Raw genomic sequence first — 15,282 nt, 5'->3', positions numbered from 1 at the left:
TCAAAGCTAAATAATTAGAGCCTATTGACCATAGGCTATAATCTCTCAGACACCCAGCACATCCATGAGAGATCACAACCTTTGTGACAGTTGTTACTGTATGCAGCTGAGAAGAAGTGAAACACTAAGTTGGTGAATTTAGTGGAAACCTTCCCATTTGTAACAAGCGTGGTAACAAGCATTCATTGTTACACCTCTGTAATTACAGACCGCAATTACTACCAGTTACATGTTGTTATTACACTAACTATTAGTTGTTACAGTTAACTATAATAATTGCTAGTGTAACTACACATGTAATTGCACTATAATAAGGACCCCTTAAATTGAAGCTTTACCAGAAAGAATTGTAGAGCCTGTGATGAATGTCTGTTCAATAAACATGATACATTCTGAATGTTCTGTAACGTTAAGCAGTGTTGAACAGAAGTCTATAATAATAAGCATAGTAATAAACATGATACATTCTGAACGTTCTGTAACGTTGAGCAGTGTTGAACAGACCCTGAGAAGTTGCACAACAAGTAACATGTGACATCTATTCTAGCAGGATGTTGTGATATGTGGATCCTATCGAATTGGATGGTTCAAAGTCTATTTCTAACAACATAGTAAATGTAATTCAAAATGTAAAAGAACCTGAATGCGTTAACAAAGTAATCATCCCAAACAAGACATGTGTGTAACATACCTTAAAATCTGTGATGGTTTTCAAAAACTGCTTTACTGGTCCAGGTGATAAAAAACAATACCAAGTTTTGACTTTAGTTTAGAATGAATATGCATCAGAGTACATTACTTCTTCCTGGGTTGTAAAGGCACACTGGATATGGTGCAGCTAGGGTGGACTGTGCATGGTTATGAGTTTCACTATATTCGCTCTCTCTCTCTCTCTCTCTCTCTCTCTCTAGGCTCTCTCTCTCTCTCTCTCTCTCTCTCTCTTTTCTCACCTTACTTCATCCGTGAGTCACCTCAACAACAAAAAAATAGTGAAAATAAAAATAACAAATTAAAAAGCAGCAGTAAAATAACAGTAGAGAGGCTAGAGTTAAAATGATTATGCATAGATAATAAAAAGAAAGTAGCAGCACCGTAAAAATAGGGGGGGGGACAGTGCAAAAAGTCTGGGTAGCCATTTGATTAGCTGTTCAAGAGTCTTATGGCTTGGGGGTAGAAGCTGATAAGAAGTCTTTTGGACCTAGACTTGGTGCTCCAGTACCACTTGCCGCGCGGTAGCAGAGAGAACGGTCTATGACAGTCTCCTGAGGGGGAAGAGGCTTTGTCGTTCCCTCTTCACGACTGTCTTGGGGTGTATGGACCATGTTAGTTTGTTGGTGATGTGGATGCCAAGGAACTATAGCCCCGTCGATGAGAATGGGGGCGTGCTATGTACTCCTTTCCTGTAGTCCACAATCATCTATTTTGTCTTGATCATGTTGAGGGAGAGGTTGTTGTCCCTGGCACCACACGGTCAGGTCTATGACCTCCTCCCCATAGGCTGTCTCGTTGTTGTCGGTGATCAGGCCTACCACTGTTGTGTCATCTGCAAACTTAATGATCGTGCTGAAGTCGTGCCTGGTTGTGCAGTCATGAGTGAACAGGGAGTACAGGAGGGGACTGAGCACGCACCCCTGAGGGGCCCCAGTGTTGAGGATCAGTGTGGCGGATGTGTTGTTACATACCCTTACCACCTGGGGGTGGCCCGTCAGGAAGTCCAGGATCCAGATGCAGAGGGAGGTGTTTAGTCCCAGGGTCCTTAGCTTAGTAATGAGCTTTGTGGGTACTATGGTGTTGAACGCTGAGCTGTGGTCAATGAACAGCATTCTCACATAGGTGTTCCATTTCTCCAGGTGTGAAAGGGCAGTGTGGAGTGCAATAGAAATTGCATCATCTGTGGATCTGTTGGGGCGGTACACATATTGGACTGGGTCTAAGGTTTTCTGGGATAATGGTGTTGACGTGAGTCATGACCATCCTTTCAAGGCATTTCATGGCTACAGACGTGAGTGCTACGGGTCAGTAGTCATTTAGGCAGGTTACCTTAGTGTTCTTGGGCACAGGGACTATGGTGGTCTGCATGAAACGTGTTGGTATTACAGACTCAGACAGGGAGAGGTTGAAAATGGCAGTGAAGACACTTGCCAGTTGGTCAACGCATGCTCGGAGTACACGTCCTGGTAATCTGTCTGGCCCTGCGGCCTTGTGAATGTTGAATTATTGTAACCAAAAGGAGAAACTTTTACATTTCTTCAAAACAAGTCAACTTTAATATTTCAGGTCACACAGACACAATAGAGTTTTATAAGAACCATATATTCTGTTGCATAAAACAACCATTTGATGCAATGACAGTATTATAACATAATCTTGTAATTTTTCCACCATACCTGTTTAAAGATCTTACTCACATCGGCTGCGGATACCGTGATCACACAGTCGTCCGGAACAGCTGATGCTCTCATGCGTGTTTCAGTGTTACTTGCCTCGAAGCGAGCACCCCCTGCTATATTGTTGATAAAGAGTTACCTTTTTAATAGAACACAGAGGGTGTTCTTTATTGGAAGCCTCTCCAACATAATCCAGGTAGAATCAAACATTTCCCAAGGCAGCTGTCTAGGCCCATGACTTTTTTCAATCTTTACTAATGAAATGCCACTGGTTTTGAGGAAAGCCAGAGTGTCTATGTATGCGGACGACTCAACACTATACATGTCAGCTACTACAGCGACTGAAATAACTGCAACACTTAACAAAGAGTTGCAGTTAGTTTCAGAATGGGTGGCAAGGAATAAGTTAGTCCTAAATATTTCTAAAACTAAAAGCATTGTATTTGGGACAAATTATTCACTAAACCCTAAACCTCAACTGAATCTTGTAATAAATAATATGGAAATTGAGCAAGTTGAGGTCATGGTCATCAACTGTCATGGTCAAAACATATTGATACAACAGCTGCGAAGATGGAGAGAGGTCTGTCCATGATAAGGTGCTGCTCATCCTTCTTGACAGCACTGTCAACAAGGCAGGTCATGGAACTCTATTCCACATCAAGTAACTCATGCAAGCAGTAAAATGTGATTTAAAAAAGAGATAAAAAACACTGAATTGAACAGTGGAGACTGTGAAGCATGACAAACATAGGCACAGACACATGCATACACACACGCGATAGCATACTCACTATGCACACATGTACACATGGATTTTGTACTGTATATATGGAGTAGTGGTGGATTAGAGGCCTGAGGGCACAAAGTCTGTGAATGTGTTGTAGTGTTTTTAAAATGGTATAAATTGTCTTAATTTTGCTGGACCCCAGGAATAATAATCTAAATAAAAGTTAAGTCATCTGGTAGGCTCGTGTCACTGGGCAGCTCTCGGCTGTGCTTCCCTTTGTCGTCTGTTATAGTTTGCAAGCCCTTCCACATCTGACAAGCATAGGAGCCGGTGTAGTACGATTCGATCTTAGTCCTGTATTGACGCTTTGCCTATTTGATGGTTCGTTGGAACGCTTAGTGGTATTTCTTATAAGCTTCTGGGTTAGAATCCCGCTCCTTGAAAGCGGCAGCTCTACCCTTTAGCTAAGTGCAGATGTTGCCTGTAATCCATGGCTTCTGGTTGGGGTATGTGCGTACAGTCACTGTGTGACGACGTCATTGATGCACTTATTGATGAAGCCAGTGACTGATGTGGTGTACTCCTCAATGCCATCGGAAGAATCCCGGAACATATTCCAGTCTGTGCTAGCAAAACAGTCCTGTAGTTTAGCATCTGCTTCATATTTATGCTGCAGTAGTTTATGTGTCGGGGGGCTGGGGTCAGTTTGTTATATCTGGAGTACTTCTCCTGTCCTATTCGGTGTCCTGTGTGAATCTAAGTGTGCGTTCTCTAATTCTCTCCTTCTCTCTTTCTTTCTCTCTCTCGGAGGACCTGAGCCCTAGGACCATGCCCCAGGACTACCTGACATGATGACTCCTTGCTGTCCCCAGTCCACCTGGCCATGCTGCTGTTCCAGTTTCAACTGACCTGAGCCCTAGGACCATGCCCCAGGACTACCTGACATGATGACTCCTTGCTGTCCCCAGTCCACCTGGCCATGCTGCTGCTCCAGTTTCAACTTCCACCTGACTGTGCTGCTGCTCTAGTTTCAACTGTTCTGCCTTATTATTATTCGACCATGCTGGTCATTTATGAACATTGAACATCTTGACCATGTTCTGTTATAATCTCCACCCGGCACAGCCAGAAGAGGACTGGCCACCCCACATAGCCTGGTTCCTCTCTAGGTTTCTTCCTAGGTATTGGCCTTTCTAGGGAGTTTTTCCTAGCCACCGTGCTTCTCCACCTGCATTGCTTGCTGTTTGGGGTTTTAGGCCGGGTTTCTGTACAGCACTTTGAGATATCAGCTGATGTACGAAGGGCTATATAAATAAATTTGATTTGATTTGATTTGATTTGATTCATCTGACCCCCTTTTAATGGACTGAGACATGGGTACTTCCTGCTTTAATTTAGCTCGTAAGCCGGAATCAGGAGGATATAATTATGGTCAGATTTGCCAAATGGATGGTGAGGGAGAGCTTAGTACGCCTCTGTGTGTGTTGAGTAAAGGTGGTATAGAGTTTTTTTCCTCTGGTTGCACATTTAACATGCTGTTAGAAATTAGGCATTTCAGTTTAAGTTTCCCTGCATTAAAGTCATCAGTATTACGACTCAGGATATGACCCAGATGTGGACATGGGAGGTGGATAGTACAGTTCTCAGAAGATTTATTAGAAACACGGGGCAGGCAAAGGGCAGGTCGAGGGCAGGCAGAGGTTCGTAATCAGGTCAGAGTCAAGAACCTGACAAGACAAGATGAACTGACAACAGACAAACAAAGAACACAGGTATAAATACACCGGGGATAATGGGAAGATGGGCGACACCTGGAGGGGGGAGACAAGCACAAAGACAAGTAAAACAGATCAGGGTGTGACACCCGGCCACTAGGAAGATCCGCCTCTGGATGAGCATTTTCCTGTTTGCTTATGGCCTTATACAGCTCCTTGAGGGCGGTCTTAGTGCCAGCATCGATTTGTGGTGGTAAAATAGATAGCTACGAAAATATAGATGAAAATTCTCTTGGTAAATAGTGTGGCCTACAGCTTATCATGAGATACTCTAGCTCAGACGAGCAAAACCTCAAGACTTCCTTTATATTAGATTTCGTGCACCAGCTGTTGTTTACAAATATAAACAGATCGCCACCCCTTGTCATACCGGAGGCGGCTGTTCTATCTTGCCGATGCAGCATAAACCCTGCCAGCTGTATGTAATTCATGTCGTCGTTCAGCCACGACTCGGTGAAACATAAGATATTACATTTTGTTATTTTCCGTTGGTAGGATATTCGTGATTGTAGCTATTCTATTTTGTTATCCAATAATTTTACGTTGGCCAGAAGGGCTGATGGTAGAGGCAGATTAACCACTCGCCATCGGATCCTTATAAGGCACCCCAACTTGCGTCCCTGATATCTCCGTCTCTTTCTCATGTGAATTTCAGGGATTTGGGCCTTGATGGGTGTCTGAAGAAAAATCCTTAACGTCCGACTTGTAAAGAAAACATCTTTGTCCAATACGAGGTGAGGAATTGCTGTCCTGATATCTATGAGCTCTTTTCGGGTCATAAGAGACAGTGGCAGAAACATTATGTACAAAATAAGTTACAAATAACGCAAAAAAATACACATAATATCACAATTGGTTAGGAGACAGTAAAACAGCAGCCATCTACTCCGGTTCCATTTTTCTGAATTATTATTAATCGTCTGTTGAGTCATTCACCCAAACTCTCTAATTCTCTAACCTCATCTACACCCATGTCTCTCATTTTCATATTTATATTGATGCATGCAAATAAACAATAGTAAATAATTTCCCCTTTTATCTCTGACATCCCCCTCTCAAGCTCACACACTTCTCAGTCACAGTCCCAATTCCCTTCTCCTGTGGAAACATACGGGTTTAAGTTAGAGAGTCTAGCTCTGCTTCCTCTGGGGGTCAGACCCTGAAGTGCAATGCTGAGCTAAAGTGCAATGCTGAGTCTATCGTTGGTTAGCAACTGACCCCCACCCCTCATAAGAAAGGATCTGCTAGGTGGGAGAGGGTGTGGAGAGGTTGTTTTTCATCGTAGAGGCCGCTCCACCATTTTTCTTCCTAGGAGAAAAGAGAGGGAGTTGGGGATTGAGAGAAGAGGGAGGAGGCCTTCAGTTGAACACTATGGCTGGTAGTATATGCAGCCTTATTGTGGAGAGTCAATGCACCGTGTATTAATGGAGGGGGACAGGAGGATGCCTTCAGCCTTCCGTTTACCCTTTAAGAAAGACTCCGTTTCAACCAGAATCTCATGCAAGCTGCGACAGCGGTGCACATCCCATCCATGACATACAAATTTTCTCTGGTTACAGACTGTGGTTGAAAGCTCAGCAGAACTCACATGTAGATTTCCTCTACAGACACCTAGCACACAGCATGTCTGACACTTACGACAATAGTGTCTGACTCATCAAGCAGGAAGTAGAAGGAACAGGAACCAAGACAGGTCATGAACTAAGGTGAAAAAAGAACTGTGTCGACTCGTACCTACGTACAGCAATACGTTCGAAGTACATTTATTTGGAAAACTTATATAATCAAGTTGAAGAGGGCTTTCCTCATCTGATATACACTAAGACATTATAGTAACTATAGAAATTATAAGTAACAACTGTTTATGACATTTAATGGTATTCATATAAAACATCACCGCACAAGGTATAAGATTACGGAAGTACATATACTGTATATACATCTTTGATAACTTTATGACTATGGCGATGATTATACACATTATTAGTTCACTTTAATTAGGGTTCTACATCTATGCAATCTGGTTTCCGAGCTGGTCATGGGTGCACCTCAGCCACGCTGAAGGTCCTAAACACGCTCCAGCAGGTATATCTCTCTAGTCACCCCCAAAACCAATTCTTTCTTTGGCCGCCTCTCCTTCCAGTTCTCTGCTGCCAATGACTGGAACGAACTACAAAAATCTCTGAAACTGGAAACACTTATCTCCCTCACTAGCTTTAAGCACCAACTGTCAGAGCAGCTCACAGATTACTGCACCTGTACATAGCCCACCTATAATTTAGCCCAAACAACTACCTCTTTCCCTACTGTATTTAATTTATTTATTTATTTTGCTCCTTTGCACCCCATTATTTTTATTTCTACTTTGCACATTCTTCCACTGCAAATCTACCATTCCAGTGTTTTACTTGCTATATTGTATTTACTTTGCCACCATGGCCTTTTTTTGCCTTTACCTCCCTTATCTCACCTCATTTGCTCACATCATATATAGACTTGTTTATACTGTATTATTGACTGTATGTTTGTTTTACTCCATGTGTAACTCTGTGTCGTTGTATGTGTCGAACTGCTTTGCTTTATTTTGGCCAGGTCGCAATTGTAAATGAGAACTTGTTCTCAACTTGCCTACCTGGTTAAATAAAGGTGAAATAAAATAAATTTTAAAAACGATATCATAACTGCCATCGATAAAAGACAATACTGTGCAGCCATAGTCATCAACCTGGCCAAGGCTTTCGACTCTCAATCACCATATTCTTATCAGCAGACTCAAAAGCTTTGGTTTCTCAAATGACTGCCTCGCCTGGTTCACCAACTACTTCTTAGACAGAGTTCAGTGTGTCAAATCGGAGGGCCTGTTGTCCGGACCTCTGACAGTCTCTATGGGGGTGACACAGGGTTCAATTCTCGGGCAGACTCTCTTTTCTGTATACATCAATGATGTTGCTCTTGCTGCTGGTGATTCTCTGATCCACCTCTATGCAGACGACACCATTCTGTATACTTCTGGTCCCTCCTTGGACACTGTGTTAACTAACCTCCAGACAAGCTTCAATGCCATACAACTCTCCTTCTGTGGCCTCCAGCTGCTCTTAAATGCAAGTAAAACTAAATGCATGCTCTTCAACCGATCGCTGCCCGCACCTGCCCACCCATCCAGCATCAGTACTCAGGATGGTTTTGACTTAGAAAATGTGGACAATTACCAGAGGTGTGGACTCGAGTCACATGACTTGGACTCGAGTCAGACTCGAGACTCGAGTCACAAATATGATGACTTGCAACTCGACTTTGACTTTAACACCAATAACTCGTTACTTAACTTGGACTTGAGCCTTATGACTCGACCTGACTTGATACCCTCCTTAAGCCCAAATATTAAATATGATGCTATTCAAAAAAGTGTGCAGCGCATCAACTAATTTAACGGATTACAGTTCAATTACAGTTGTGCATGGCAGTGCAGAGGAACGTCAGCGGGTGAATTCAGATGGAGCCCTTGGAAAGATGATACCCAAAATTATTATTTTCGGATATAAAGACGACGCTGTATCAACAAAAAAACAGATTGCAACTTGCAAAACATGCGGGAAGAAAATTAAAGACGGAGGCGCAACAATTTCCAACTTTTTTTGACATTTGAAGCTGCACAAAGTGTGTGTAACTTGCTTGTTTCATGGGTTTCTTTTTTCCTTGGCTTGTGATGTCTGTAGCATGTATTGTTATGTGCGCTCCTCACTGCTTACCTAGATCAGATTTGCAGATTGACTCGTCACCACGCTGTTTGGAGATGGAAAAGATCAAATGAGCACATTTGTGGTAGAGTGCCTCCTAGAATGGTTGTGTACTCTTCCTATCCTGCTGATTACGGTGAGTGCTTGAACCCCTGATTGTGTTTATGCTTCACTCAAATCCCACCATACCCCTCTCTGCTTTCTCCATTGATAATGAATGAAGAACGGCAGTTTATTTCATCTGAGGCACCGCATACAGATACAGTTTTCCAGATAGAAATGCATAGATGTATAGATCTGTACTCGATTCTCTATTCTACACGGCAAAGGCTGTTGTAGGTTATGTATTTTTATGTGAATTGCCATGTTGGATGGCCAGCAGATACTCTCCTATTTAATTCATCCACCCCAGCCTACCAGGCCTCTCCCACTGTCACAGAGAGGGGGGAGGGGTCTTTCTCATGGCTACCCATGTATTTCCATGGAAATATAAAGTTTATTTGGAAAGTAATAAATATATATTTTTAAAAGCATTCATGATTTGCGTAAATTGAATATACTAACTATTGCTCTTGTTAAAAATATGAAATGGTATAACATTTGGTGAAGAGCACGTTGTGACTTGTTTAGGATTCGAAACTCAAAGTTTAGGACTTGAGACTTGACTTGATACTTGACGGTCTTGACTTGAGACTTGACTCGGACTGGCCTGTCTTGACTTGGGACTTGACTTGAGACTCGAGTGCTAAGACTTGAGACTTAAGACTTACTTGTAAAACAATGACTTGGTCCCACCTCTGACAATTACAAATAACTAGGTGTCTGGTTAGACTGTAAACTCTCCTTCCGGGTTCACATTAAGCATCCAATCCAAAATGTAATCTACAATCAGCTTCCTATTTCGCAACAAAGCATTCTTCACTCATGCTGCCAAACATACCCTCGTAAAACTGACTATCCTACTGAACCTTGACTTCGGCGATGTCATTTACAAAATAGTCTCCAACACTCTACTCAGCAAATTGGATGCAGTCTATCACAGTGCCATCCGTTTAGTCACCAAAGCCCCATATACTACCCACCACTGCGACATGTATGCTCTCGTTGGCTGGCCCTCGCTTCATATTCATCGCCAAACCCACTGGCTCCAGGTCATCTATAAGCCCTGCCTTATATCAGCTCACTGGTCACCCTAGCAGCACCCACCCGTAGCATGCACTCCAGCAGGTATATTTCACTGGTCACCCCCAAGGCCTATTCCTCCTTTGGCCTCCTTTCCTTCCAGTTCTCTGCTGCCAATGACCGGAACGAATTGCAAAAATCACTGAAGCTGGAGACTCATATCTCCCTCACTAACTTTAAGCATCAGCTGCCAGAGCAGCTCACAGATCACTGCATCTGTACATAGCCCATCTGTAAATAGCCCATCCAACTACCCCATCCCCATGTTGTTATTTATATATATATATTTTTTTTAAGTGTTTTATTTTTAAAAAAGCACTGCTTTGCTTTATCTTGGCCAGGTTGCAGTTGTAAATGAGAACTTGTTTTCACCTGGCCTACCTGGTTAAATAAAGGTGAGAAAAAAAGTCAGATTAGTTCCTATGATGGGTAGCACCCACAATCCAGTAAATCTAGTCATCAAGACATGCCTATGTCAGGTAAGCATCCTTATTTCAGTACAAATGTGACTCTTCACCATGTAATTTTAGGCTCCACTGTACTAAACATTCCAACAAATTCATCCAGCATACAATAGCTAGATAAGCAGAGAGAGAGAGAGAGAAAAAAATAGTTTTTGGAATGTTTTTGGAAACAAGGCTTGTGATAGGACAAGCAGCATATGTGGTTGAGGTTAGAGACATGAAACTGATGTGAGTATGCTCAACAGAGAATGTGCTAGAAGGCTTCGGAGATTCCGGAACACTGTTCAGTGAGAGGTTTGACCTTTGGTGTGTGGAATTTAAGGGACATTTCATTTTTTTAAATTTTTCCTTTATTTAACTAGGCAAGTCAGTTAAGAACAAATTCTTATTTTCAATGACGGCCTAGGACCAGTGGGTTAACTGCCTGTTCAGGGGCAGAACGACAGATTTGTACCTTGTCAGCTCGGGGGTTTGAACTTGCAACCTTTCGGTTACTAGTCCAACGCTCTAACCACTAGGCTACCCTGATCAATGCTCCATAAACATGGTAGAAAAATACAAAAAGGTCATGGCCTATTTTACCGTACATGGAAAATCTTTGTCACCACAAACAAACGTTTATGTGGCCACAAGGTTCAAAGAACACATCCTCCTGTTCTCACAACTAACACAACACACACGGGCACGTAACACACGTAGCACACTGGTTTGCCTTTCATGTAAAGATTAAACGATTACAAACCTTGCAAGTCTACCGGTACCTAAGACCCAAGTCTACTGGAAATAATTGTATTTTTCAGGTGTAATGGCTTCTTCTCCCCATCCAGTGGGTCAGGGGTTCAGATGAGGGGGTTGTATGTTCTGCTGTGTGTGGTACTGGCTCTACCAGGCTGCAGAGATTTCCTCCCCAACATCTGGACCCATCTGTTAACCCTATCCTTGGACTCCTACACACACCAGTTTATCACCGAGCAGGGGGCCCTCAACATCACTCTGGAGACACTGAGCATGGCCAACACACACAGGAGCAATTCAGGCTGTGGGGTGTATGAACACACACACACACACCACATAACCTATTAAATAAATAGCTGAAAACAAAACAAGATCTAAATGAACGTGGTTGACAGGATGACAGAAAGGACACAACATCAGTTGGATAACAAAGCAAGTGCTCTATCATATAGTAACTATCTTCCGTTATGTACAAAGTCTGGAGTGAATCTGAAATATGGTTCATGAGGAGAAGATGATTTTAAACATTAGCCTTACATATGCAAAGAATAAGTTAAAGATTTTAATTCCAAAATGCTATATATCCATTTTCAGAAATGTTGGTAAAATAACTTTAATTGTTTAAAGAAATTATGAAAGCGATTCGGATGTTTTTTCAGTATCTAATCATGGCATGGGGTTGTTCAATAAAGTACCACAGTATGAGTCATAATACCCATAACACTTCATGGTTAAACAGGGAAATAGTTCCAATCATTTTTCTACCATTCATTTTTCCCATGGGAGATTTTAGAAACCCTTAAAATAAGGGCAGTGTTTCGTGTAGACTCACCCTGGCGTGATGTTTTGATAACCATGTAAATCTCTCTAAGACAAAGTGACTTTTATCAATATATTCACCTTCTATTTACTCCCCCCCCCCAAAAAAAATGCTAACTAGCTGTTAATGTGGCTATTGTAAAGAACTACAAATGCCATGATGACGTGACTGCCGAATCGAGGAAAATGTATCTAATGTTAGCTAAATGAGGCAATTAATAAATTGGCAACATTTGTTTAAATTGACAGTTCTGTGTACTGTCTTGTACACCTTTTAAATTGACACAATACCTGTTAGTAAAGGTGTCAGCTAGAGATGACGTGCAGGAGCTTGGAAGGAGTTGTAGTCTTGCATGATATCTACTTCGATGCTAATTGGCATTATCGAATCTAAGAGTAAATAGAGCCGAATATATTGATTAAAGTCACCTTGTCCGAGAGAGATTTGGCAATGTCACGCCAGGGTAAGCTTACACGAAACACACCCCTTATTTGAAGTGTTTCTAAAAATGAATGGTGGTAAAAATGATTGGAAGCATTTCCCTGTTTGACCTCTAAGTGTTATGGGTATTAAGACACCTCCACTGTGGGCCTCTATGACAGAAATGCATTTCTTTCAAATCTATAATTTGATGGTTTCATTTCAGAGACAAGTAATCATGTTTTTTTTGCGCAAAATGCTATAGGCTACATACATCCACCTCACTCTCAGAGAAAGAAATAGCACTAGTAGGCTCTACACAGTCAAATGTAATAAATAGTTAAATGTTTAATAAAGAACTGTACAAATTCTATATTTGTGACATATTATTATTTTTAAAAATAAATAATTCAATACCATAATACGAGATCTGTATGTAAAACTTTTACAATTTAGTCATTTAGCAGGTGCTCTGATCCAGACTTACAGCAAGTGCATTCATCTTAAGATACACTGTATATTTACAAAAGTATGTGGACACGCCTTCAAATGAGTGGATTTGGCTATTTCAGCCACACCCATTGCTGACAAGTGTATAAGTGTATATCAAGCCCACAGCCATGCAATCAACAGCTCAGCCACCAAGTGGTACCGTGTTTCTACACCTGCATTGCTTTCTGTTTGGGGTTTTAGGCTGGGTTTCTGTACAGCACTTTGAAATATCAGCTGATGTAAGAAGGGCTTTATAAATACATTTGATTTGATTTGATAGGCCACACAAGCTCACAGAACCGGACTGTATATATACAGTGGCAAGAAAAAGTATGTGAACCCTTTCGAATTACCTAGATTTCTGCATAAATTTGTCATAATATTTGATCTGATCTTCATCTTAGTCACAACAATAGACGAACACGGTATGCTTAAACTAATATCTAATAAAGCAGGAAGCACCCGTGACTAGATCAATAAAAAAGTGGTCAGATGAAACAGATGCTAAGCTACAGGACTGTTTTGCTAGCACAGACTGGAATATGTTCCGGGATTCCTCCGAAGGCATTGAGGAGTATACCACATCAGTCAATGGCTTCATCAATGTCTTCACTGACATTTTCAATCTCTCCCTGTCCGAGTCTGTAATACCAACACGTTTTAAGCAGACCACCATAGTCCCTGTGCCCAAAAACACTAAGGTAACCTGCCTAAATGACGACTGACCCGTAGCATTCACGTCTGTAGTCATGAAGTGCTTTGAAAGGCTGGTCATAGCTCACATCAACACCATCATCCCAGAAACCCTAGACCCACTCCAATTTGCATACCGCCCCAACAGATCCACAGATGATGCCATCTCTATTGCACTCCACACTGCCCTTTCACACCTGGACAAAAGGAACACCTATGTGAGAATACGATTCACTGACTACAACTCAGCAACTCACTACAAAACACCTCCCTGTGCAACTGGATCCTGGACTTCCTGACGGGCCGACCCCAGGTGGTAAGGGTAGGTAATAACACATCCGCCACACTGATCCTCAACACAGGGGCCCCTCGGGGGTGCGTGCTCAGTTCCCTCCTGTACTCCCTGTTCACTCATGACTGCATGGCCAGACACGACTCCAACACCATCATTAAGTTTACAGATGACAACAGTGGTAGGCCTGATCACCGACAACAACGAGACAGCCTATAGGGAAGAGGACAGAGACCTGGCTATGTGGTGCCAGGACAACAACCTCTCCCTCAACGTGATCAAGACAAAGGAGATGATTGTGGACTACAGGAAAAAGAGTACCGAGCACGCCCCCATTCTCATCGACGGGGCTGCAGTGGAGCAGGTTGAAAGCTTCAAGTTCCTTGGTGTCCACATCATCAACAAACTAATATGGTCCAAGCACACCAAGATAGTCGTGAAGAAGGCACAACAAAACCTATTCCCCAGGAGACTGAAAAAATGTGGAATGGGTCCTCAGATTCTCAAAAGGCTCTACAGCTGCACCATCGAGAGCATCACTGCCTGGTATGGCAACTGCTCGGCCTCCGACTGTAAGGCACTACAGAGGGTCATGCGACCAGCCCAGTACATCACTGGGGCCAAGCTTCCTGCCACCCAGGATCTCTATATCAGGCGGTGTCAGAGGAAGGCCCTGAAAATTGTTAAAGACTCCAGCCACCCTAGTCATAGACTGTTCTCTCTGCTACTGCATGGCAAGCGGTACCGTAGCGCCAAGTCTAGATCCAAGAGGCTTCTAAACAGCTTCTACCCCCAAGCCATAAGACTCCTGAACATCTAGTCAAATGGCTACCCAGGCAATTTTCAGTGCCCCCTCTCACCCCTTCTTTGAACCACTGATACTCTTGGTTGTCATCTATGCATAGTTAATCTAATAACTCTACCAAAATGTACCTACTACCTCAAATAACCGGTGCCCCTGCACATTGACTCTGTATCGGTACCCTGCTGTACATAGTCTCGCTGTTGTTATTTCACTGCTGCTCTTTAATTACTTGTTACTTTTATCTCTTATTCTTATTTGTATTTTTTTTAAACTGCATTGTTGGTTAGGGGCTCATAATTAAGCATTTCACTGTATTCGGCCCATGTGACTAATAATATTTGATTTCATTTCATTTGAATAACACACAAATTATTGTATTTTTCTAGTCTATATCGAATACATATTTTAAACATTCACAGTGTAGGTTGGAAAAAGTATTTGAACCCCTAGGCTAAGGAATTTTCCAAACGCTAATTGGAGTCAGGAGTCAGCTAGCCTGGAGTCCAATCAATGAGACAAGATGGGAGATGTTGGTTCGAGCTGCCTTGCCCTATAAAAAACACTCACAGAATTTGAGTTTTCTAATCACAAGAAGCATTCCCCGATGTGAACCATGTCTCAAACAAAAGAGATCTCAGAAGACCCAAGATTAAGAATTGTTGACTTGCGTAAAGCTGGAAAGGGTTAAAAAAGTACCCCTAAAAGCCTTGATGTTCATCAGTCCACAATAAGACAAATTGCCTAAAAATG

General features: G+C 42.2%; 1 protein-coding gene across 1 annotated transcript in view; it reads right to left on the bottom strand.

Annotated features, from left to right (window-relative positions):
- Window positions 1-851, bottom strand: part of LOC109876058 (von Willebrand factor A domain-containing protein 5A-like) — a 31,762-nt gene extending 30,911 nt beyond the window's left edge. The window contains exon 1 of the mRNA XM_031795463.1: window positions 692-851. The gene's annotated coding sequence lies outside the window, so the exon portion shown is untranslated. The remainder of the gene's footprint in view (window positions 1-691) is intronic.
- Between the last annotated feature and the right edge of the window lie 14,431 nt (window positions 852-15,282).

Source organism: Oncorhynchus kisutch, linkage group LG18, assembly GCF_002021735.2.
Source record: "Oncorhynchus kisutch isolate 150728-3 linkage group LG18, Okis_V2, whole genome shotgun sequence".
NCBI classification, from domain to species: domain Eukaryota; kingdom Metazoa; phylum Chordata; class Actinopteri; order Salmoniformes; family Salmonidae; genus Oncorhynchus; species Oncorhynchus kisutch.
The sequence above is the reverse complement of the archived record's forward strand: the minus strand, read 5'-3'. Positions and strand labels throughout refer to the sequence as shown.